This window comes from Cyanistes caeruleus, chromosome 2, assembly GCF_971803275.1.
Source record: "Cyanistes caeruleus chromosome 2, bCyaCae1.hap1.1, whole genome shotgun sequence".
Classification (NCBI taxonomy): domain Eukaryota; kingdom Metazoa; phylum Chordata; class Aves; order Passeriformes; family Paridae; genus Cyanistes; species Cyanistes caeruleus.
The window spans coordinates 10,690,341-10,716,310 of NC_141702.1; positions in this window are offsets into that span (position 1 = coordinate 10,690,341).

Sequence of the window (25,970 nt, forward strand, 5' to 3'; positions counted from 1 at the left end):
CAGCTTTTATGACTTTAATTGGCTTTTTTTTTTTTTTTTTAACATGAAAATTAAAAAAAGTCTGTGGTGAAAACACAAACTTGAGCATTGCATTCCTGTGGCACAGAACTGCTGAGCTGCACGATGATTCTGACCATACAGACTGACAGCAGACTGCGCTAACAGGGAAATGAATATTGCTGGAATGACACAGGGAATAATAAAAACAACCAGTTGTGCATCAAACCATCCAATCCCCCAGGAAGATGATGGTGTTTTCATCCAACCTTTTCCAGCTTTACAGCTCAAAATTGGATTATCCCCTGAGAAACAACTTTGAACATTTCTGAGAAAGTCTCCGAAACCCAGAGTTCCCTGCAGGTGGAGGAATGGCTGTGTACTAAAGAGCATCCCAACAGCAGTAACTAAAAGGAAGCAAAGGGACAAGTCTGCAGATGTTTGTGCTGTTTGTACACTCGCTATGAATTCACTCAGTCTATTGTTGAATGCAAGAAAATAAATTTCTGGGTCTTTGATTGGGCTCAATACATGCTGCTATGTTCTTAAGTCTGAAAGTTACAGAATTCAGACAAAACCAGTTGTCTCCACTCCATATATTTTCAGTGGAGACAAAGTGATTTATGTCACACCTGGCTGTGGAGTTGAACTCTAGGGGTGCCTGCACTCCTTTATGTACTGACGAAAGAAGCAGACTGTGCATGTCTTAAGCCTGCCTAAAACTTGGACTTTCAGACCATTGCACTAACTTATCTGAATCTCATTCCAACCCTCATTATCAGGAAGTGTTCATTATGTGTTGTTGCACTGAAAAACTGCTTTGTTCTCCAAACAAAATTACACCATCCTGTAAAAGATTTAAATTACTGAAACTGTTGACACAGCTATATTAGGCAATGTTCACATCTTGCCACACAGCTATGTAAGAAAATTCTTCAGAATCTTGAGCAGCTCTTGATATTTTTATTCCCTGTAAATAGAGGTGTTGTCTGTCTGTAGTTTCACTGATTTCAGGGAGTGTCATTTGGGAGAAAACTGTATAGCAGGGCTGATTCACCTACTCTGTGTGATTACTGATAGGAATTACAGACAGTTTCACTCAAGAAATAAGCATTCATCACCCTTACCTAAGAAGTTTGTTAGTTTTCATATTAATTAATATTGAAATAGAAAGACTTCACTAGAAAATCCTAGAAATATAGCAGACACTTCATTATCTATTTCTATATCTTCATTGTTTTTTTTTGACATTGTACTCAGAAAGGGTTATTGTAAATGATGAAGTTTTAAAAAACAATTTTTTCAGCTACCAGAAGAAGAAATACCGACATATCTCCTAAGACAGATGTCATGATCATTGTTTAACTGTATACATGCTTTTTAAGAAGAAATGTGTAAAACTATTGTGTCCTTGAAGTATTGAGTATTGTACCCTGTAATTTTTAAAGAATAATTAACTATGCTATAGAATATATATCTGTGGAGTTTCTTTAAAAAGTTTGAAATTCCTATCATGTCATAGTTTGTTTTAGCTTCTTATATTTTTACATTTTAAAAAATGCAGAAGATCAAGAGGCGTGCCAAGTAGGGGTGGAGATGTGTTCAGACCTGTAACCTTACAGGTTCAGGAAGACTTCAAAGTTGAGACTGGTAGGATTCAGTTACATTTCATCACAAAGGATAAATTTATGCCTGTAAGCTGTAACCTTTGGCCAGTCTCTGTTTCTTCCTATTGGCTGAGAGGCATACTTGTGTTATTCATCTGTCATGTATTCACACTGCATAAAATTCTCTTTCCTTTGTTTTTCATTTGTTTTCCTGGCTACTTACATCTTCAACAAAATGGAAGCTATCCAAATTGGTGGCATGTCTATCTACAGAAGGCAAATCAAACTTCAAAAATGTTATCCACTGTGTTAATGCAAAGGATGGAAAATGCTGGGGCTCCTGTAGAAGGTAAAAAGGTAGAACAGCTGCTCCTTACACAGAAATTGAGAAATTAATTTAATATAATAATTTAATTGAGAAAACACACAGTAGTTATCAACACCATGTTGTTGTAGCCACAACACAGCACTCTGAGGCTGCATTTACACCAGTAAATAAAATGGTCCATGGCTCTGCTCTGGCTCTGTGACCAGTGACATGAGTGACCTTATGATCATCCAGCTGAACTCCTCTACTTTACAAAACCACCCCACTGCCTCCAAACTGTTAGGTTTTGAGTCAGCTAAGACCTGAAAGCTGTGTCCAGACATTATCTGGAAGAATATTACTTTGGATCAAAACAGTGCCAAGAGATGTAATTAAAGGTCATGCTCTGCCTCTGTTTAGTATGTTTATATAAATGTAGGAGCTGTGGAGAGTCAGAAACCAGTGCAATACCAGTCAGACAATGATACAAGCAGCAATATTGAGAGGAGACATATAAAAACTTGGGTTCTGCAAAGATATACAGAATTTTCCTTCTTCACTGCAGAATGGAATAAAAAGGCAGCAAATTTCTTCTAAATTTTGGGAACAGATGTATGCTCTTGCAGCTACTCTTAAAAGTCTAGGACGGGGAATATACTTACTGTCATTCAAAAATGTTCCTTTCATCAATGGAAGGCACTATGTGAATAATTTAATACAAAGTTGTCATGAAAATCCAGCTTCACAAAACTGAAACAATATGAAGCATTCTCTTCATCCCAAATTATGAAGGTTTCAAATGTCAGGCTGAATGAATAGTTCTGTTTTCCACCCAAACACATTTCTTGGACAACTCCTGGAAACCTGATGCCTGAACACTGCTGCTTATAGGAGCTCTTCTGAGTTTCTGTGCCAGTCTGCACCTGAGGGTACACTGGAATACATGGCTGATCATACCTGGAACTATAAAGCCACATATCTACCTCTGCTATGCCTTCATTCTGGAGTGTACTCAGATATTACATCTAACTCCTGCATGTAACACATACTGCTGAATTCTGGTGGTGTGTGTGCACTGTGAGCCAGCTGGTGGAGGAACTGAAGCTCAGGTTTGTGTTTCATCCTCATGAAATGAGGACAGAGCCCACAAGTGGATAAAGCCTTTCTGTAGACAAGAATATAATTGTGGGTAGATACCAGAGAAGAAGCTAGAGCCTCAATTTGTTGTGAAATCATGAGTACCTTAAGCAGCTTCAGAACAAAATGCCTCCAGATTTTTTTGTGAATAAGTGCAACCCTAAGAAGGACGAAATAATGAGACTATAATTTTCTTTTATCGCTGGCTAAGCTAACCTAGACACAGAGGTGTTAGTGCTGAATACAGAAATTAATTTTACAACAAAGACATCCTGTTCAGATTTAATATCAGAAATCAATTTTTGACTTTAAGATGAAAAAAAAATTGGACTTTTGAAGGATGAAAGAAAAGATAAGATGCTGTGCTTATGAAGATTCTTTAATAAAACAGGCTATTACTACTGAAATTATTGTCTCAAACTCTCCCCTGTTTGGAGAGATCTTATTGCTAGCTGATAATATTTATCCAAGGTGATATTTAAATTTCTTAGCATTCTTGTGTGGTTTTCCATCTTAACCAAAAGCAGTCTGGTGATAGAAGTACAGCTGTACTGGCAAGCAGGGCTTAAAGAAGTGCAGGGCACAGCTGGTGTTGAAAAAGGCTCTCTCCCGTTTCTGCACAAACAGCAGCCCAAGATGAAGCCACTAGAAAACCTCAGCACAAGCAAGACACACAAGACTGTATAGCCAATGATAACAGGAAAGTTTAACACTAGATCAACACAAGTATAATTAGCTGTTTCAAGTGGAGACATTATTCTTCATTTCCTGCCCTCAACTTGTTGCTCTGAGCTGTTAAACAATAGCTGTGTTTCATGCAAGAAGGGTTGGGTTTCAGACACTGGTGAAATGGTTCCCCTGTGGGACCAGATCCAAGGGGGCACAGATTCACTGGGAGTGTCTGGGCTGCTGCAGGTCGGCCAAGACAGCCTGACAAACACAGAAATATGGGGAGAGAGCTCTCTTGACAACAAAAAGCCATTAGGATTAATTCAGCGGTATTTTCATCCAGCTGATTTCAGTCCTTTTGACTCACATAGTCTTTATACCCACTGTACTAAAGCAAATCAAGAGATCCCTTTCTTTTTTTCTGGTAAGATCCAAATTTTCAATATACTGAAAGAGTTCCCCTTTCTTTACTCTACCAGTCTGTGCACAACTCTTCCTTTTTCTCCTCACTTTGCCAGTCTCCTTCATCCACATCCCACCCTTCAGTCATATTTTTTCAATCATACCTTTTGTCTTTCAGCATTCTCTTTGCTGCCTAATATTAACTTCCAGATGCACTAAGCTGTGTTTCCATGGATCCAGACTTCTTCAGGTCCCAGTGGGACTTGCCCTTGCCAAAGATCACTAGACTGTGGAGGCAGGCTGGACACCATCTGAGTCAAATTCCTGGGTTACAGGTAGTGAGAAGCAGCCAGATCCAGGGAAGAGCTGCCCTCTTGCATATCCTGCAACTTTTGTAACACCTGAACTCAGTATTGCATAGTGAGTCTAAAGTGAACGTGGTCTTTTACAAAATTCATAACCACCTTGCAATATCAGCAGTCTGGCATCATCCTGTGGGATAAGATAAGCTTTTACAAGTGTCTAGTTGAAAAGTTTATATAATTATATCAATCATTAAATCTTTTCTACATATGCAGGTTATAGTTAGGTGCATGTGTACCTTACCCTTTTTGGCTGACATAGTAAATAATTGATGACTTTTTAAAATCTTTTGTCATTTAAAAATGGTAGACTACAAAAAATATAGGTTATATAGTGCTCCAAACAGTTAAAAGTTTTCAGAATGCACACATGCTATTGCTGAGACCTAGTCTGACTATCTGCAGATGCAAAAAACATGACATGCAAAAGGATTACACATAACTGGAAGATGTGATGTGGAAAATGATTTCTTTCACTGCCACTCTATGCCTTTATTTGTTCTTGAATCTCTTACTAAAAAAGCCCAACACCACACACAAAGAAACAAACATGTACACTGTACATCAGAACCTGGAAATCTCCCAAGCCACAGTCTAAGAATTGGCAAAACTATCAGATGAGATTCAGCAGAAAAACTACAATGTGATGATGGGCTGATTTTAGAGACAAGAGACAAGACATAAACTTCTGGTAGGGTTCCTAGATAAAAACAATTCAATTCCTGCTTCTGGTATAAGTTTCCTATGTTACCTTAAATAAGTAATATATGATTTCTGCTCCTTTGATTCTGAGATCTGAAACCTAAAGAAAACCCACCACGTCTCATTTCTTCTCCCACAATTTATCTGAATTCACTTTTTAAAATACAATAAAATGTTTGCAAATAAACCTGCGACTGAACAGATTGAACCTTAGACCTAACAAGAGTCTATTGGCTTATAACTAATTTCAAGTTCATGCAATTAGATAGTATATAAGTTATAATGACGCTGTTTTCTGAAAAATGGTTTTGTTGTTGGTTATATAAAACAATAACTCATGCCTTTCTTGTAGCAAACATTTTTTCTTGTCCTCTTAAAAAGTACAAGAGAATCAAAAGGAAAGTTTGCCTGGATAGTGTGAGATGGGATAGATAGAAAGATTGGAAACAATCTGTGGAAGACACATAAATGGCTTCAGAGTGTGTACAAAGACTTTCCCTGCAATCTCTGATCTTTAAGTAACATTAAACTGCCTGCATTAGGTCTTCTTCAGCTATATCATTCTATACAACAGATGTTGATCCCGTGAATGTTTCAAGTGAAAAGTTTCCATGATTCATGGAAAATTTATGATTAAAAGATGGCATAAAGATGAGAAACCGCCTACCATTATGAGCCATGATGAACATGTGTGCAAAGTTATTGCAAAAGACACCGCACTCTGCTCCCAGAAAAGGGAAGAAATGTTCCCTTTGGTTGAATAAAACATAGAAATTAAGTAAAGATGGTCCTCTCCTACTGTTTAAGTCTTTCATATCAGTTTTACAAGCAGTAAAATCAGAAGCAATAAGTACAACATTACTTCTACTCATCTGTCAATTTCAAGGAATCAGAGTATATAATTTGTTACATAATCCTCTGAATTCCCATCTGAATATTAAAAATGAGATGTGGTATCACTTCATGTACCTGTCTGTGACTTTTCAGACTGTAAACAACTCTCAGTGCATAGTTTGATTTTTCTGTCTGAAGCCATGAGGCAAGCATTTGCATCAACAAAAGGTTAGTTTAGATTTGCTGGTTTTATCTAACAAATTGAGTGATTCTTCCCCCCTCCCAAGAAGATATAGAAAAAGCAATGGAGACAATAGAATTTAGGTGGTATTGCTACCATTTTTTTCATTCAGGGAGAAGGAAAAAAGTGCCATCAAATTAAGTAACAGTGTGAAACTGGAGTTAAATGCAAAAAATCTGAAAGTTCATTTCATAGAATATGAAAACCTAAAAAGGTATGCTTTGAGTTAGGAAAATAAAGTTGAAATATAAATTTTCAAATGGGCTGCCCAACTTCCTGGAGGTCCCCTGCACACCACAGTTGCATTTCTGAGCTGGTGCAGGTCCTGGCAGTCAGCAAGTCCCAGAGAGCCAGAGGGGTTTGGTGTCACCATGGAATAGGGAAGATGAGGCTCCAGAGCTGGTCTGCTGGCACAATAATAAAAGGAAGAGCGGATAAATGGCCCTGTGGACACCATGTCTCCTTCTTGCTGTGTGATGGGGTGGGTCCTTCTCCTCCAAACTCTCTGCCTCTCCCTTTAGAGTCATCTGGGTGGCATGGAGATGACCTGAAAACCACAGCCTTGAGCTCTGGAGTTTTCTAGCAGCTACTTTTACTTGAGGCAGATGAAGCTGTGGTGAAAGCCCTGCATGTTACACTTTTCCTAACCAGAGCTGATCCTGGGATGGGAATCAGACCAGGGAGGAGGAGGTGAGCAGGATCCCCCAACAAACACAAGAGTAGTGAGGGTTGGCAGAAGGGAGTGGGAGGAAAGAAGTCTCACTAGTCCCACTGAAACTCTGTATGGCTCCTGACTAATTTGTTTTCTGAAGTATATAGATCTACTGAATCTGAAGTCAGCAAACTACAGAGTATATATCTAGTTTGAACTGGTCATCTTTTCAGTCAGTGCTGAAAGACAGGCATGTTCAAGCTGAGGATAGCAATCTATTGACAGTAAAAGAGCAACTTTCAATTATTGTGTGCTGTTTTAATAAGCAAGGATGAAAACCAGAGGGACTCTTTGGTCTACAAAACCTTTCTGCAATTAACCAGCTGTATCCATCTTGGAGTTCATAGGGTTCATATTCTTATAAAGGATGTCCTGGAACAAGGCACTGTGCCTGGTTTTTTATTCTGTTTGGTGTGGTATGTTTTTAATGGTAGTTTGTGTTATGCCCTTGAATGAAAAGAGAAAATTGAGGTACAGATCTTGCCTGGAATGGAGAGCAGGAATGTTAAAATGTTGTAAGACCTTGGCAGGGTCCTAAAGAAAAGGCAGATTATCTCGGAGGCATGGAATTATCATGATGTCCTCTTCTGTTCTGCTGATAAGCTTCTTAAGTGAGACACTAGTCAAGGATATTTTAATTCTATTTAATGGTATCTTGTAATATTTCTGTGTGCTTTTTTGGATACAGCTGTAATGTGAAAAATCTAGCTCTTGATCAGTTAAGGAAGTCAGTACTCTGGGTTTTTATAATCAGATACTCTAGAAGATTTTCATAGGTATCCTTGTCAGGCATTTTTGAGATAAGGAAGAATTTGCTTGATCATGTTCCAACGTGGTTGTTAAAAGAATGCCTGCCTTTCTCTGTCATGCTATCCTGAGAGCTGTGAATTGCTCTCTTCAATCTGGTTCCAAAAGAATTTGAAATGGGCTACAATCATTCTTTTGTTAGAGAAGATGTCTTATCCATGGATGTTTCCTTTAATAGCCAACCAGTTCATAATTGACACATTTCAGTTAACAAGGAGAATAGTTTAAAGTTCAGTGCAGATTTTATTATATATGTTATAGTACACATCTAGGAGAGCTAGACTTTATGATTGTCCTTTGGTTGTTAGTAGTGCAACTTTTTTACATCAAGCTCTGTTCTTCTTGGCAATTTACTTTTTTTCTCAGCAATCTGACAAATAACTTGAATACCTGACTAGTGTTATCCACAAATCTTTTCTTATAGCTGTTATCATGCTTGCCTTTGTATTTAAAGCAAAATGATAGTCATGTCTTCTCAAGGGGAGAATAATTGTAATTCTGAATGCAAAATGAAGTTCTACCAATTCAGTTCAAATAAATTATGAACATGATTGACAGGAAATAAATAAATAAAAATGTAGGTGAAACCTTGCAACAGAAACCTCAAAGATATCTAATAAACGTGACCCATTTTGCACAAAATAAATGACAGTGAGATTCATAAACAGCTCCTAGGTTCTTCTAGGAGTATTTACTTGGGTGTTCAGGGAGAAAAAGGCACTTTCAGAGCATTATTAACCTGTAGATGAGTTCATACTCTGAAATGCCCATTTTTTCTGTTATTTCATGAAGGGACAAATTTCCCTGATAGAGAGTAGACTTTTGCTTTTAGGTGTTGAGTTTCAGTGAAATTTGTCTCGAAGACCTTCACTGAAAATGAACTCTATGTGAAGGAACTGGGGGATCTTTAGACTTATGATGGTCACCCTGTTGATCAGTGGTATCAAAATCAGGATTTCATTTACCATCTTTCCTCGATAAGGTACAATGATCTGAAAAAGGGCTCCATAGTTTCTTAGAGAATGGCACAGGACTGCTAGTTTATAGATTTATTTTTTTATGGTTATTTGGTGATCTTTGATAGTTTCTCTCCCCTCAATGAATATATAATATGTGAATATAACAGAATTCACTGTAAAAAAGTTCTTCTAGTCCTCAGGGCAGTACAAAAGAAGCTATAAAATAGAAACCATATATAAGTAGTAAAGTTGAGATATCTGATGTTTCTAAAGAGTTGTGGGGCCTGAATTATTCAGGCCCAATCATGGTTTGAATCATCTGTGAAATATTCCCACTCTTATGATAAACACATATTTTTGTAATGCAATCTCTCTTCTACCAGTAAATTTCATTACTCAACTACTTGTCAAGGAAAGGTTTAGCTAAGTGTCAGAAACACAAAAAAAATTCTTATTTTTTGTAGAGGACTCCAAGAAGTTATCTTTCCAATATTCTTTGTACCAACAGTGAGGAGGGTTTCACTGAGCATATAAAGCTTTGTGTGAACTTGCTGTTAGAGACTGTGAATTGCCTTCCAGCTTTTTCTGTATCAGCTGGAAATGAAAAATAAAACCATATGAAAGATTAAATAAGTCTGTTGATGTCTTTTTTTTTTCTCAGATATCACACCAGTCTTTCTAGCAATGAGAGAAAAAGATATTGTCAGAATTTTCCAAAATCATAAAAATGTTTTAAAATACTATAAACCAATTTCCAAAATTGTAAAACTGATTTATACTTCTTCAGTCTTTTAAAGGAAATTATTTTGGCAAGGATAAGAAAAAAAAGAACTACAGCTTGAACAAAAACCACTTCATTTAAAAAGGTGGGTTCCCCTAATGCGGATTATTTGCTTTTGTAAGCCTGAATAAAACCATGATATGGTGAAATTGTGAACATCTGGAATACTCAAAATCAGTAGGAAATTATTTTAACACAGAGTATGGGATTAATTTGCCTAAATTTAGATATCTACAAAGTAGACATCTAAGTTTGAGCTGGCTTTCCAGGCCCTAGGTAATCAGTAAAAAGAAACAGGCTTTTGCACAGAACAATTCATCCACATTCTAAAACACATCGGAAATGGTCCAGATGAATTACTCCCAGAAAATGTTTATTTTTCTCTGTTGAACACAAAGACAGACATGATTGACTACCTTGGATGTAAACATCTTTAATGTAGTCTACAGTTAGGCAAGACACCTTCATTATTTTTAGAGCCATAGCATAGCAATAGCATGTATAGTCTCTATTCCAAATTTGGCTACAGAAATCAGCTACGTGGTTGAATTTTCTTAAGTTTAAATCAGTTAACTCAAAATCTATGCATGCAAATGCACACATACATATATCTACTTGTGTTTTTGCAGGATATGTAACTTCTATCAAGGTTTATATAAGAAATATTCATCTTGATAACTTGCCTCTGCAATATCACATACGAAACCAGCTCATATTACTCAGCCAAGATTTTCAAATTAATGCTATGCAGTTGAGCAAGGATATCAGCAGCATTGGGGTGGAAAGTTCCTTCACTTGTTTTGTAAGCTCAGCTCCAGATAAATGCCACATCATCTTCCTTAACTCATTCATGCAGGTGTTTGGAAATCAAAAAGAGATGAGTTCTGCACCCAAAGATTATTAAGGCTGACTTTACTACAGGCATCATTTTACAACACACAATACACAAGGTGTAGAATTATTTAACCAGTTTAACCCTCAGATCCTAATATCATAATAACCATTCTGTGAGAAATAGAGCTAAGGGGTTGCTTAACTGTTAGGCAGTGCTTAACAGAAGGTGAAATATTTGCAGTTCTAAAGTCTGTATGAAAATCTTTAAGAAGCAGGGAAATGCTTAATTGCCACTTTGTTTGCATGAAGTGTGTTGTGTAGTGCTGAAGGCATTGATAAGTGTCATAGTGGTCACACAACAAAGATAAAGTTTGAGTTATGTCATGTGTGATAGATGGAAAATAGTTACCATCATTTCTGCTTAAGAACATCAGTTTACAAATCTGTATACCAAGTGCTGAGTACATTCCCATAATGGGACCTGATGTGATCCTTTACCATCTCTTCCAGCTCCTTCTTCAGTATTCTCTCCACACTTCAGCCAGTAACCCTAATCTATTTCAAATTTTTATTTTTTATTTCTGTTGCACTCAATAAGACAAATGCCAATTTAGCATAAGATTGTCTTCATGTCTCCTTGGTTTGGTGACTCACATGACAGGATTCAATATAAGGTGCTTCTAGATGTCAGGAAGTATGGATCTTAGAAACAGGAATCCCAGATACAAGCATGTGAGAATCTGAGATCCTGTTAGAGCAAATGGAGGGCTAAAGCTCAGCTCCACCTCTAAACCTGGGCTTGTAGTAGGATTTAAAATGCACTAAAATATCTTAAGACAACTGTACAGGACTGGAAGCTGTGAGCCTTTTGGGGAACAGAAGTGTCTTGGAAGCTCAACAGGAGGAGGATTCCTGTTTGTTGGCAGCTGACCTTGAGCCCTTGTGGTCTGGGATGTCATTCCCAAATCCCACACACAGGCAATCTGCATTTGACACCATTCACATGGTTCAGCTGGAGGGATTGATGTAGGAATTGATTTGGCATGGAATTAGAGCTGAAATCAATTAACCTGGAGCTCTGGGTGTGGCCCAAAGGGACAAGGTTTAAGAAAATTATTTACCCTAGCCATGCTACAAAGAGGATCGGGCTAACTGTGCATGAAATAGCTTCCAGGATCAGATCTATAATGTACTGAACATTCACTACAGATTTAATAAAACTGCTTCAGCAGTATAAACTTGGTTGTAAAATACAGAATTTAAATCCGCATTTGGCCTTTGCAGTGTTTTATGCATATGATCCACTTACAAACTTTCATTAAGGAAGCTGGGTTAGAGTCATGAAGCATAGTTTTTATAAGCTTTGTCTCCTTCAAATCTTATAAAAATAAATTTAAGTAGCTTACATATCCCTAAATAAGCTGTAACAATAGTATAGAACAGTTAAGTTAATTTAGTGTGTTAGAAAAAGTTTTCTTGCTGGTTTTCAAAATGTTAGAGTTTTGCCGGATATATCATTACCACCAAGTTGGTACTGACTTGTGGAGGCTATAAAACAAATAAAGTCATTAAAAATAATTTGAACAAAAGGAGTAACTTGATATCATAATGCCATCCACATTTGGTTAAAATGACTAATTTTAAAGCTCCCTTTCATCTTACTAAACAGATTTCCAGAGTTAAAAAAAATGTGATTAATAAATTATCCCCCATAAATCTTATGATAACTATGATTGTCTTTGGAGAATTATGAAGCCACATCTGGAAAAAGTATTTTACTGCCTGTAAAACAGCATGCCATGAATTTTACTAGTTCATATTAGTAAGTGAAATACGGTATATAATTTTGCATTCATCAGTGTGAGTGCAAAACACATAATTTTCTTCTCCCCAAAACCATTAGATTTATTTCAAAAAGAATGTCTCTTGTAAAGTTTAAAAGGAACTTGTTTTCTTTTATTCATCTAGAGATATTTCTCCCTTATATTAGCTGTAATTTACAAGATGAACTGGAGAGTACCTAACATTAGAACAGAAGTAAGCAAACAGCAAGAGTAATAGGGTTCATTTGTTATTATTATTACACCAAGGCTAAAATGAGCAAGGCCAAGCCACTGAATAAATGCCAGAGCACTAATCAAGAGAGAAAGCAAAGAAGTTCATTTTCTGCTATGTAATCCAACAATAGCTATTACGTTATTCTTTTTCATTAAGGACATTTTTAAATATATAGATTAGAATTGCAAGTCATTCAAGATGAGTGGCTGTAATATTTCTGGAATTAAAAACTTGATTAAACTTAAGTATTTCTTAAATAAAATGAGCAATGTTCTTGTAGAGCCAAGTATGTCCCAGGGAAATATAAAACCCTTTTTATTTCCAAGCAGATGTTTGCAATAAGAAATGGATGGTGAGTGAAAGGGAAGAACACCATTAAGCTAAGGTAACCCCTAAAGATTTTTATATAGTTCTGCAATCATAAGCTCCATCAGTGATAAATATCACAATAGTGCTTGTAATGTATCTGGTTTTATTTATGTGTAGATCCTTGAATATGCTTTGCCTCAAGTAATATAATTCGCTTAATGACCACAGAAAAGTTATATTTTAATATAAATGAAAGTGACATAATTTTTGTAACCTGAAAAGGTTCTTTCTCTAAAGATACTATAAATCAGCACAATAACATCTGTAAACATACTGTGTTTTTTATAACAGAAATAAATAAAAACCCAAAGAAATGCCTACTAATAAAAAGTATGTGGATTAGACCACTTTATTGCAAACGATACTCTCACAATTTCAGCACAAATTATTTGCATAACATGTTTCTCAGACTGATAACATGGATGACATTCTGGCCATAAAACTGCTATTGCAGTAAATATAGCTCTCTTCTGCTCTGGTTTGAAATGGCCATTGTGTCACTGCATTGTTATGCTTGTTGTAGCTGACTTATTAAATATTCTAAATGTAATTTGGTTTGTACCTATGGATACTTGCTGCCTTTTCCCAAAGCAAAGACTTTATTTTCTTTTAGCTTTCCTCAAGCTTTCCTTACTTTCTTCCCTTGATTTTGGCAGAGCTTTATGAGAAAGTCTGGGGCCTTGCACAGCTGCTGAGATGCTGCTGTGGGAAGGGTTGGATAACATCAAAACCGCATGTCCCCAGACAGGGGAGGGCGAGGCTCACAGGGACATTCAGAGATATTTTGGGTTTATGTGGCGGGTCTTGGTGGTGGGCAGGCTGCAGGGAGAGGCCAGGGGCTGCCCAGTGCCTGCCACAGCCACTTGCAGCCACCTCTGCAGCAGATTCAGTGCCCCAGAGCTCAGCAAACCTGGGGAGCTGGTGGTGCCTCTGGGGAATCAGTGGTGCTGCTGAGGAAGCATTCAGGGAAGGGTAAATAACACAAGAGGGAGATAGGAGGAGGGAGCAGAATGGGGTGAGAGGCAATAGTGTGTGTACCAGGGTCCGAGAAGGAGGCTCCAAGTTGCAGAGCAGAAGTTCTCTGCAGCCCATGAAGAAAGAACCCATGCTCTGCAGAGCAGGTTCATCCTGAAGGGCTGCAGCTACTGTGAAGTTTTATGCTGGAGTGGGAAAAAAGTATGAGGGAAAAGGAGTAGAAGAGAGAACCTGCCCCATCTTCCATCCTTCCTGTGCTGCAAATGAGGTTGGATTATCAGAGTGAATTTGAGTCAGTAAAGGAGGAAGAAAGGTGTTGGTCCACCTTTTTGATCCTCATTATCAAAGTCTATTTTAATTGACAATAAATTATTATTTTCTTCCCCCACCACCTCAACTTTCAGTATTTCCTGTGATGAAAAAAACCCCATGAATATGAGATATATGAGAAATTACTATTGTGATATTTGCTTCTGATTTTTCTAACTAGTTCTAAACTGGATGAATGAATTTTGAAATATTTTAAATATTCCAATATTTAAATTATCCAGATATTTAAATATAACTAACATTCCTTTCTAACAAAACCTATTTTAACAGGTTAACTCCAGTTGCGTGATGCTGTTTCAAGCTGTAATAAAGTTGTTTTTTTCTTTCCTTGATCAATCTGCATTTGAGTGAAGCAGCAAATGATTCTCTGCATATATGCACTGTCCAGCTTTATGCAGGCAGTCTTGCAGCAAAGTGCAATCACAGAGAAATGAGTCTTCTTGAAATGATGATCCTCCCAGCACCAGAGCAACATATCTGTTCTTGGTATAGACCACAGCATCTTTAAAACATGGAGAAACTGAATGTAGAATATATGTTTTGTCAATTTATCTAATTGTTTGCTTATTTCTAGTAAATTCATTAGTAAATGAAACATAACTCAGCAACAAAATTTTCTTTCATTTTTTTTCTTTTATAACTGAAAAAATCTCTCTGCTAATTGTTACTTATAAATTAATTTCAGGCAATGTTGATTATGGAGGATAAAAATTTAGATTTCCCTCTGCATAACTATTATTTTTCCAAACACTAAAGTAAGTTCAAAACCACCATGGGTTGCCTTTGTAGCCAGTAAAGAAAGATGTGTGCTTCCAGATGGCAATTTGTGTCTGTGGAAGGGCTGAATGGGTTTCCTAGTGGTGCTTACACTCAGAATTGAAGAATAGTTTTAGAGGAAAGCAATCTTTAAAAATCACTTATTCTACCCCCTCACATGGACAGAGACATTTTCACTAGATCAAGAGGCCCTTCCAACCTTACCTTGAACATACTCAGTCAGTCATGGAATCATTAAGGTTAGAAAAGTCCTTTAAGATCAAGTCCAACTGTCAAACTGCTGTGTTCACCATTAAACCATATCCTCAATTGCCATATCCACATATTTTTTGGAACACTTCCAAGAAGGATGACTCCTCCACTTGCCTGGGAAGTCTGTTCTAAAGATTTACAATCCTTTCTGCAAAAAAAAAAAACAAAACAAAAAACAACCACCCATCTAATATCTAATCTAAACTTCCCAGAGTGCAACTTGGAGTGCCATTTCCATTCAATTCCTTCCATTTTCAATGACAGGACATTTAAAACTTCTGGGCAACCTGTTCCACTGTCTCACCATCCTCATTGTAAAAATATTTCTTCTTCATGCCCAGTCTAAATGTACCATCTTTCAGCTTAAAACCACTGTCCTTTGTCCTGTCCCTACATCCCTTGGTAAAAAGTCTCTCTTTCTCTCTTACAAGCCCCTCTGTACATTGAAAGTCCATATTAATGAGTTCCTTAGAACCTCTTCTTCTCCAGACTGCACAACCACATCTGTTTCAGTCAGGTCCCTCTCCATTGATTATGGGCTGTTATAATTTATGAGGCTTATTCAACTCCTGAAGTCTACGTCAAATTCTGGACAACAAAATAATTTTAAAATGTTTCCTCCACAGGCTCCTGGAATAACCTGGTATTACTGTGCTTCAATCCATTCTCTAACATCTCTAATAGAGACTTTTTCACATTATTTAAAGATATTTGATACCAAGACAAGGAGGGGAATATTTGCAAGGTCACACAGACATGACAAACTTTCCTGTCAGTGTGTTGTCAGAGATACTGTGGTCAAAGGCTTCACAGGCTACTGTGGGAGCTTCACATGGCTTGTGATTCCATATTTGCTTTGGGAAACCTGCTCTCAGGATGTGAGGTGCATCAAGGAGGGGTTGTTGTCTCCCTCACTTCAAGAGGGAATGAAGATATAAATATTTTCTCTGTTTCAGCCAAATCCATGGAGAAATCAACAATTTATTCAGGGAACCCCTTGACCAAATGTAGTTATGATAAGAATTAAGGGAATGGATGTCTGGCAACTGAAAGAGGTACCACTAGCAAGGGCAGAAGCGTACAAATCAAAAATCAGAAATGCTAGGAAAACCCACCAGAGAGTGCACTAATATTTGTTTCTAGCTGTGTGATCTGCCTCCTATGTGCAGTCATGATGCCTGTGTTGCAGGCCAGTAAAAGATGTGTTACTGGGCTGGAATTAGCCCACCTTTGCTCAAGAATCACTTATCAGCTCCATCCAAACTCTCCATCCAGTGAAGGCTTTGGCCTGAGGGGGCAGCTGCACCATCCTGAGAGCTCTTTGACAGAGGGAGTATTGGTTGGTCTGACTGAAAAGGTCGCCAGCAACCAGTCTAACATTTTTCACAGTCGTGACTGCTGACTTCCAGGTCTTAACTATGTTCCCTGGGATTGTTCAACCTCTTAGTGTAAAGAAAGTATAAAGAAAGCCAGCACATTTTGGGTGAATAAGGACTGGCAAGGAAGACTGCAACTCTACATCCTCAAAAACACCTGTACAAACTCAGAGCATAGTGTTTTGGAGGTCTGGAAGAAAAGAATTTTGCTTATTTTTCCATCATCCATTTTCCTGAAGAGCAGAATGAACAACTCTCCACTGTAATCACAGGGTCACCTCTTTATCAAACTATCAGTGCTCTTAATTCCACTGCACTATTTTCTTCTGTGAGTGAGGACAAGAGTCTTCCACATCAGATGCTTGCTCTGATTTAAACATGTAACAACCTATCACACAGTCAGGTGGTTGTGTGACGTTTTCTGTAAGAGCTAAGACAGAGCCACTGTGAGATATCAGCACTTCAAATGAACATGGATTCACAGAAATGTCTCTGTTTTGGAAGCCACTCTTAACATGGACAACATTTTACATCTGCAAAGATTTAAAGGAACTAAGGCTTCTTGTTTGTTGTTTATTTTAATCAACATCATTTAAATTTTCCTCTGTCTTTTTCGGTGGAAATGACAGTATTACCATGTTCTTTGTAAAAGATGCATTAAATTATTCACTTCCAGTTTATATATGTTTAAAAGTTACTGTGTATTCTCAGGCTGCAAGGAGTTCTGATCTAAATACATTAAATAAAAAACTGTTTGGTTTCTGCTGTTGTTCAGCCATAAGAAAGGGCTCTAAAAAGCAAGAGTCATGACGCTGAAAAATATCGATGATACTGATCCTCTGGTGATTCTAAAAAGTTTTCTTGTGTTTAAATTTCCCATATCTTTGCACAGAAAATCATAACATGGATCCTAGCTTGTAAAACTCCTAGAACTCGAGACAGCTAGTGCCACTGATTTGATGATGTGTGAGACTCAAAACCTGACATTTTTCTAGGGTACCAAGATAGATAATTTAGGCTTTTTGTTCTCGATTTCCACCACCTTATAAACACAAAAATGATTTGTTTAAATTATATTGTTACAAAATACACTGCAAGTTCTTCCAAAGTGTATTTTTTTTGGAGGAGTCATGTGGGGCAATTGATTCTGCCAGAAATACCTCTTTAATTTGGAATTTAAAGCACAATTGTGTGTTCCAGCCAGAGGTGGAACTGGAGGGAGATGCAAAGATCAGCACAGCTACACTGAGTTCAACTACAATAATCCATGCAGGAAAATGTGCTCACCTGTTCTGTTCCTCACCTGGAACATCAGAGAGGTGAGTTTACCATTTTATAAACCTACTATTGGTTCAATGAATATGTAAGAGAAATCATTGAGTGGAATGACTCAAGAAATAGGAATTCCAAAAGAGTAAAGATCCCAAATGAAGTTTATAGGTCCGGGCTTTCATCTTGATACTGGAATTGTTTCTTTAATCTCACTTTTAAAAAGAATTGTAGGATTTTTTTTTTTTTAGTTGGCTGCAAGTCTGGGCTAAAACATGTGAAGACATGTATAAATACCTCCAGATTGCTTCTTCTGTTCAGAACTTCAGAAAAATCACTTTTATGTTGGAACATATATGTCTTACATAGATCTGATTCCTTCAGTCCACCAGTACACCAGAACTTTTAAAGGGAAAGAGATATAAAGAACATTGCATTTTATTTTCCTAGGAAGCATAATTGTGAGATTAATTTTACAAAATATATTTAGAATATGCATTTATATATTTAATATACAAAGTGCTAAAACAGTCCCTACATAGATTTGCTGGAAAATATTGGACAAATTTGCAGGAAAAAGAAAAGGTATTTCCTTCTAAATTCCTTACACAGTCTTTGTCTTCCGATGAAATATTTCCAGTTGTTTTCTCTTTCATCACGTAAGAAAAATAAATTTCTTTCATTTACACATTTATTTCTTTACTGCCAAGGTGAAATGAATGGTGATATAAAGAAGCATATTAAGAAAAAGGATGAGAATGAAGGAAAATAGAAAGAAAAGTCTTAAAAAGCTGAAGATGGATATTAGCTCAAACTAGCAGAGGTTATTGAGAAAGTGCTCAAACCCAACTCAAAAACATGGCCATACATTACCACAGTTCACACAGCCAGAACATGGGGGTGGTGTTAGTGACTCTAGAAGGTGCCTCCTCACAGATGTGGCCACAGGAAACATCTCCATGGTGAGCTGGACCTCTTCTGCTTTGCCACAGTGAGTATTGAGATTCCCCCAGGACCCAGGAGAAATGGCTACAGCTGCTTCTTACTTCCCAGAATCGTTCTCCTTTCCTTTTTCAGAGCTCTAAAAAGAAGATTAATGGAATCCAATCTGATTTTTCTTGGTTTGATGAAAAAAGGAAGCTGATTAAGCTGGCTGGTCCAGCTGCAGTATCATCACATGCAGCCTTAAATTCTATGCCCACAAGTGCTATGTCCAGCACATATATTCTTTCCCAATTAAGCAGCCCAGCTGCAAATATTAATAGCATTGTCTTCAGTAACACTAAATGCAAACTTTATTCTCACTGCTTGGAGGTTCTGTCTCACATCTTTCTAAGGCAGAGTAGTCAAAGTGATCCACTGAAAAACAAGGTTCTCTCTCTTCCAGTCTTTGAGGAAATAAGGAGATAAGGAGGAAAGGTGCCTGTGTTTTACATGTTTGCAACCTCATTAAAGGCTTCATCTGAAACTGAGAATGGTAAAATTTCCATCTAGCACAGCATTCAGCTGCCACCTTACTGGCATCAGAAAGAGCATGAGAGCCTCAGATTAATGGTATGAATCCTCTAGTGACATCTAGTCAGGTTCAGAGCTGGTTTAGTCTTTGATTTTGATTTTTAAATCACTTTTCAGCTACATAAAACATGTTTAAATGCAGACCATCAACACACACTAGCTCACATCAGGGATCTGGAACAAAGATGCTGCCACAGACCAGAATGAGATTTAAAACAAGTCTCAAAGTTTTCCTCATATAGTCTTCTCACCAAGGTCTAAATCCCATATCAACCCTCCTTCCCAATCTATGACCTCAAACAGACATTTACTACTACAAAAAGAGAAGTATCAGAGGCTTCATGAAATCCAGTGAGGATCTCTCTGTTTGGGATGGGTAACTTAGGAACACAGCAAAAAACAAAGGACAAATTGAAACTGTAAATAAACAGATAGACTCTTAGTGCAAAAGCGTTGGAAACCATCATTATGCAATGCAAAAAGTCAAAAAAAAGTGTAACACTGAGATAGGATTATAAAGTAATTTCCAGATTTGAGTGGCAGATATTTAACCATACAACATGTCCGTACCATCAAAGGGTAAAATTTCCATTACATCAGTAAGGAAATGTTGTAATGTCTATCCTGAAATAGAAAAAATAGCATGGCAGCCCTCCTGACAGCTGAAAAATAAGGATTTGGACAGGAACCACCAGCCCAATAACCATGAGCTACTGAAGTGAAGAGGTAAGCTGAATCGGTCTCCTTTTCAATTAGAGAAGTGTGCTTCCTTGTCAGACACAGAGACAAATCCTCAAAATTCACTTATCCCATTACCATGAGACAACATATGAGAACGAAAGGGAATGTGAGATGCCAAGAGTGTTCTGCTTTTAATTTCTCTAAAATTCTACATAGTAAAGCTCATTTATTCACCTTGATTATGCAAATTTTGTAACAGGTGAAGGGTTTTGTCTGGTTTCAATAAGGCTGGTTGTCTTAATGAGCTATATTCTGAAGGTGTTTCAGACTTCACTTTTTGCACTATTCATTGCTCAGTGTTGCATCAAATTTCCTCTCCTCTCCTCTCCTCTCCTCTCCTCTCCTCTCCTCTCCTCTCCTCTCCTCTCCTCTCCTCTCCTCTCCTCTCCTCTCCTCTCCTCTCCTCTCCTCTCCTCTCCTCTCCTCTCCTCTCCTCTCCTCTCCTCTCCTCTCCTCTCCTCTCCTCTCCTCTCCTCTCCTCTCCTCTCCTCTCCTCTCCTCTCCTCTCCTCTCCTCTCCTCTCCTCTCCTCTCCTCTCCTCTCCTCTCCTCTCCTCTCCTCTCCTCTCCTCTCCTCTCCTCTCCTCTCCTCTCCTCTCCTCTCCTCTCCTCTCCTCTCCTCTCCTCTCCTCTCCTCTCCTCTCCTCTCCTCTCCTCTCCTCTCCTCTCCTCTCCTCTCCTCTCCTCTCCTCTCCTCTCCTCTCCTCTCCTCTCCTCTCCTCTCCTCTCCTCTCCTCTCCTCTCCTCTCCTCTCCTCTCCTCTCCTCTCCTCTCCTCTCCTCTCCTCTCCTCTCCTCTCCTCTCCTCTCCTCTCCTCTCCTCTCCTCTCCTCTCCTCTCCTCTCCTCTCCTCTCCTCTCCTCTCCTCTCCTCTCCTCTCCTCTCCTCTCCTCTCCTCTCCTCTCCTCTCCTCTCCTCTCCTCTCCTCTCCTCTCCTCTCCTCTCCTCTCCTCTCCTCTCCTCTCCTCTCCTCTCCTCTCCTCTCCTCTCCTCTCCTCTCCTCTCCTCTCCTCTCCTCTCCTCTCCTCTCCTCTCCTCTCCTCTCCTCTCCTCTCCTCTCCTCTCCTCTCCTCTCCTCTCCTCTCCTCTCCTCTCCTCTCCTCTCCTCTCCTCTCCTCTCCTCCATAAAAAAAAACAACAAAACAACTCAGCTCCATGCCTGTGGATAGTTGACAAATTAACACATTTTTTTTTGTCCCCAAGAGAGAAAAGAATGTATTTATCTTATTTTTTTAAAAAAAAATTAACTCCCCTCTGTTTAGAGTGTTTTGACCAAATCACACTCCTAACTATCTGACCTCCTAGTTTCCTAATTTAGCTTTTGCTTTAAATACATACTGTGTTTTGGATGGTTTTAGATGTTTGGAAGTATAAATCAGTGTCTGATGAGTCTGCGTGCAATCATGCCACAAGAAGAGAAAAATACATATTTAGGAGAAGAATTCTTTCATGGATGGAGAAATACACTGGAGATTAGAAACAAACTTGATTTGAATAAAATGAGAACTGACATTTTCTTTAATTTTAAACTTTTTTGTGTTTCTGATTTTCCATTTTTATGAAGGTTTTTTCCTTTTTTTTTTTTCTCCCTTGCATTTCCTGGTTCTGGTTTCAAAACAGAAATAGCAGATTAACAAGGGACAAGGCTGTTTTCAAGATTTCCAATCTTAATTGAAGCCAAACCAGTTTTTCATTTTCTATGTTCTCAACAATGTTTGAATTTGACTTTCAATTTGATTAAGCATCTGAATATTTATTCGTTAATACCCTGCTTACAGCAAGCACTCTTCCTTCACCCTCAGGTTGAAATTAGCAACCTTGTTTCAGAAATTGTCTAATCTCTGATTGGAGTATTTAATAAAATTAAAGCTTATTTGTCTGACTAAGGCCATAAGGAATTAATACTTCTGTGACCAGAGATAATCAGCACAGGGTGAGGTGTTAACTCACCACCAGAGGGCATCCACATGGGAAGGAATATGATCCTAAAGAAGTTGCAATAGAAGAATTAATGACAATTATTAAATGAGGTCAGCAGATGTCAAACAAAGCACGTTCACTACTTCCTGCCAAATTCTACATGTGTAGAAAATTAAAACAATGCCTTAGAATTAAACAATCTTCAAACAAATTATCAATCCCATACTCAGGTTTTACTGAGGAAATAATCTCTGGATGGCCAGAACCCAAAGTCCTTATATTTTTAACCACTCCAGCTTCAAGAAGGCTCCTATTGATATTCTCCTGAGTAAGAACTGACAGAATATTGACCAGCTACTATATCACTCAGCTCACAGACCTGTCTGCAACTACAGGATAAATGGACTTTTAATTTTTGGCCCCAGACAATGCATTATGAAGCTGCTAGGATGTTGACAGAACTCTTTGTAAAAAAAGGAAAAAAAACAGAATGTGGGAAAATTATTTTCAACATATCACACAGCTGAAAGTAATAGCTTTTTTACACTCTGTATTCCATAAACTATGTGTTTAAGAGACTGGGAAAGGAATTAAAGGGCAATGGGCTTGTGCCCAAAATGCCAGTTTTCCAAAAATAATTTTGAGGAAAGCATCAGTTACCTCAATATCATGAAACCTGAAGACTTTTAAAAACTGATTTCTAGGGAATTTCAGGAAGAAGCAGGCCCAGCATTGTTGGATTTTCTACTTTTTGAAGAGTGTGTCTCAGTAAGATGATGAGACATCAAGAAACTGGGCTATATTTCTTACTAAATTCTGTCTACCACATATCTTGCTCCAAGGCATATTAAATTTTGGAACGTTTGTCAAATGGTTTCATATTTGCATGATTGTTTTCTAAGCACTAAGAATAAGAAAGAATTCTTTAATCTCCCATTGATCATGTAAACAGCCATCATTGCTGTCAATATTCTTGGTAAGGAGATGTTAATATGCGATGTCTGAATTATTTGCCCTTTTTTATCCTACATAATCAGCAGATAATGAGCTGTTAAGCTGAAAGAAACACTCAAACTCACTCTATGTATATTGTTTATGACCTGCTTATATTCTCTTTATTTTACAAATTAGTCCTAATCTTTGAGCTATTTATGAAATTTCTTTTGGGAGTCAGTGTTTTCAAATCTGAATTGTGCTTTAAGAACAGGGATTTAACTTCAGGGCAATGGTGTACCAGAGGTAGAAAGGAGTTACTGGGTTTTTTAAGAGTGCCAAAAACCCCTCAGTTGTTAGACTAATGGTACATAACTTTGGAGAAGATTTCAAGCAAACTTGCAGTCAGAGATAAATAATGAATAATTCTCTTCTGTTCTGTATATGAAAAATTGTGCATTACTGCAGAAACTCTTACTAGCAGCCAAGTCTGATGATATGTCTTAGAAGAATTAGTTTAACTGATGTGGAATCACTATAACCTCAAGGCTTCAATAATTGTTTAAAGATTTAAGTTTCACAGTTGGTTTCATAAGCCAGAATAGTCAGCGTCCAGGTTTGCGGCTGAGCTGTGAAAGTTAACAGAACACTGTCAGAACTGACTCTGAAATATTAAATTAAAGTCATGGGACTGGCAGTGAAGATTTTTAAGCAAGATGCAAAATTTTACCTGTCACAATTTAACTAGTGAGGAAACCTGCAGGCTCTATAGGAAACATATTTCAACTGAAACACAAATTTCTTCCTGTCTGAGTGTGTTGGGACAGGCATAAATGGGCACAGATGTGATAAACCTGGCAAAATAAATACACACTAGAAACAAAGCTTGAAGTAAACACAGGTTTTTGCATGACAAGATATAAACTTGATGACCATATAGGAGCTTGAAGAGTGTACAACACCTATAAACTAAGGAGCATATCTCTGTTCTTTAATTTGATAGTCTTGAAATGGCCTTTTTAGAATGAAGCATGGTTTCATCCATTTAGGAAGATCCAGAAGGTTCTCTTATCTCAAATATCAACTCTGTGATGTAATTAACTATGAACAACCCAGAAATTACTTTATCAGTCTTCTGTTTGAGTGAGAAAGCAGGTCCAAACTAATAATAATTTTCCTGTACCAGTAAATATAATACTCTCAATTAACTGAGCTGGTATCAGTTAAATTACTTTATTGCTACAAATTTATTTTTTTTTACTGCAAAGGTTCAACATTAAAGGCTAAACCGTCCCAAGCTCTGCTGAGAGCAGAGGAAAATTTGTGGCAGCTCAATTGAGATACTTCTTTCCTCCACCCAGATGGACCAAACTTAAGGATTCAGATTGTCAGAGTTTTGACAAGCCTAGGGGTCAGTGAGAGCTGTCATTAGTCAGCAGAGGGAACACACGATTAGGTTCAGCTAAGTATCTGTTTCAAACAGCTAAAGTTAGATGAGAAACCTCAGCCTTGCCTTAAAGCATAGAGTTTTGTCAGGTACAGTAAAAAAAAAAAGTATTTCCCTAGTGAGATTATTCCTGGAGCCTAAAAAGATAGGATGTGAAATCTGCTTTTCAATCTAAAGCAGTTGATATTAAATAAATAAATAAGTATATAAATAAAATGCTCTGTATTGAGATTCTGTAAAGTTAGTTTGTGTCTGAAATGAAATAAAACAAACATTGGATGTTTCTTACAAGGGTGCTCACATTCCATGCTAAGTTCTACAGGCCCTAAACCAGATGGTGAGGCCTTTCACAGTCAGATATGCCACACATCAAGATGAGGAAAATGTTTTAATTTTCAACAGACAAGCTAACGACAAAGAAATAAACTACTGTAACAGTTGCTCTATAGGTCTGATGTTTTGAGGAGGCACAAGAACTACCAGATTTAACAAAATTCAAAGTTGTTTCCCAACTGGAACACTTCATCTAAGGTAATGAAGAACTGATTCAAAAGAGACAAAAAGAATCAGGAAAAAAAAAAAAAAAAAAGAGAAGGAAATAAAAACCTTCTCCTCAAGCTATTTACACTTTCAGAACCAAATTACAGCTAAATATTTTTGGAGTTCTGGAGCAAGTAGAGCGAAAGCTTTTATTATGACAATAGTAATTGCCATCAAGGTCTGAAACTGTAACACCACAAAAATGATGTTTCTGGCCAGCCCTTGAAAGGTAAGTGCCAGAAATCTCACATGAAATTCTGGTTTTCAGGAGACTGCCAATTCAAACTAGAGATTTGATAGGTTCAGATGATTTAATAATAAACATTCAGAATTCTATGGTTATCTGAACACAACATGCACTCTGACCCTTTCCATTCAACTTTCAGAATAGAAAATCACGTTTATAAGCTGTAGATAATAACATTGTCTGGGTGCTGTTATTGCAAAACTGTAGTACTCAAAGAAAAACAATTAGACAGCAACATCTGAGATTTATTTGCCAATACATTATTTTTTCTCTTACTTATAGTCTCCATATTTTGCAGAATTTCTGGATTTGGAATACATTTTTATATCTGAAATTTGTTTACAGGAAGCAGGATTTTAAGACTAAGACTTTAGTGAGTGTGAAAACACATTTTTTAACCATGCTGACAAGGACTTGAATTTTTTTGCTCAGGCACGTCACCTGCAGTATACATGAACATTTGATTTTAGTTTCAGATTTGCCCCAATAGTACTTTCTTTTTCCTTTCAGTTGATGGAAATTTCTGAAATGAAGAGCTCAGGCAGGTTTCTTCTGCATAAAATAACATTGGTTTTCTGGACACTCAGAGCCTATGTTAAACTACCAACCTCCATTATATCACAACTTCAGATTTGTTTAAACAAGTTTCCACCTGCACAACAACTCCTTTTACTGCCAGTGAAACACACTCTTCCCCAAGGAGCCCAGTGTTATAAATCACCAAAATGCACATTCTGCTGCTGCCAGCATGAGAGGGGTCTGGCACGATGAATCTGAGGAGTAATGAGGGGCATGGAATGGCCCACACACATAAGGAAAGGAGAAACCAGAGCACAGCCCCAGAGTGTAGGAAGCAGTGTATCTAAAGGTTT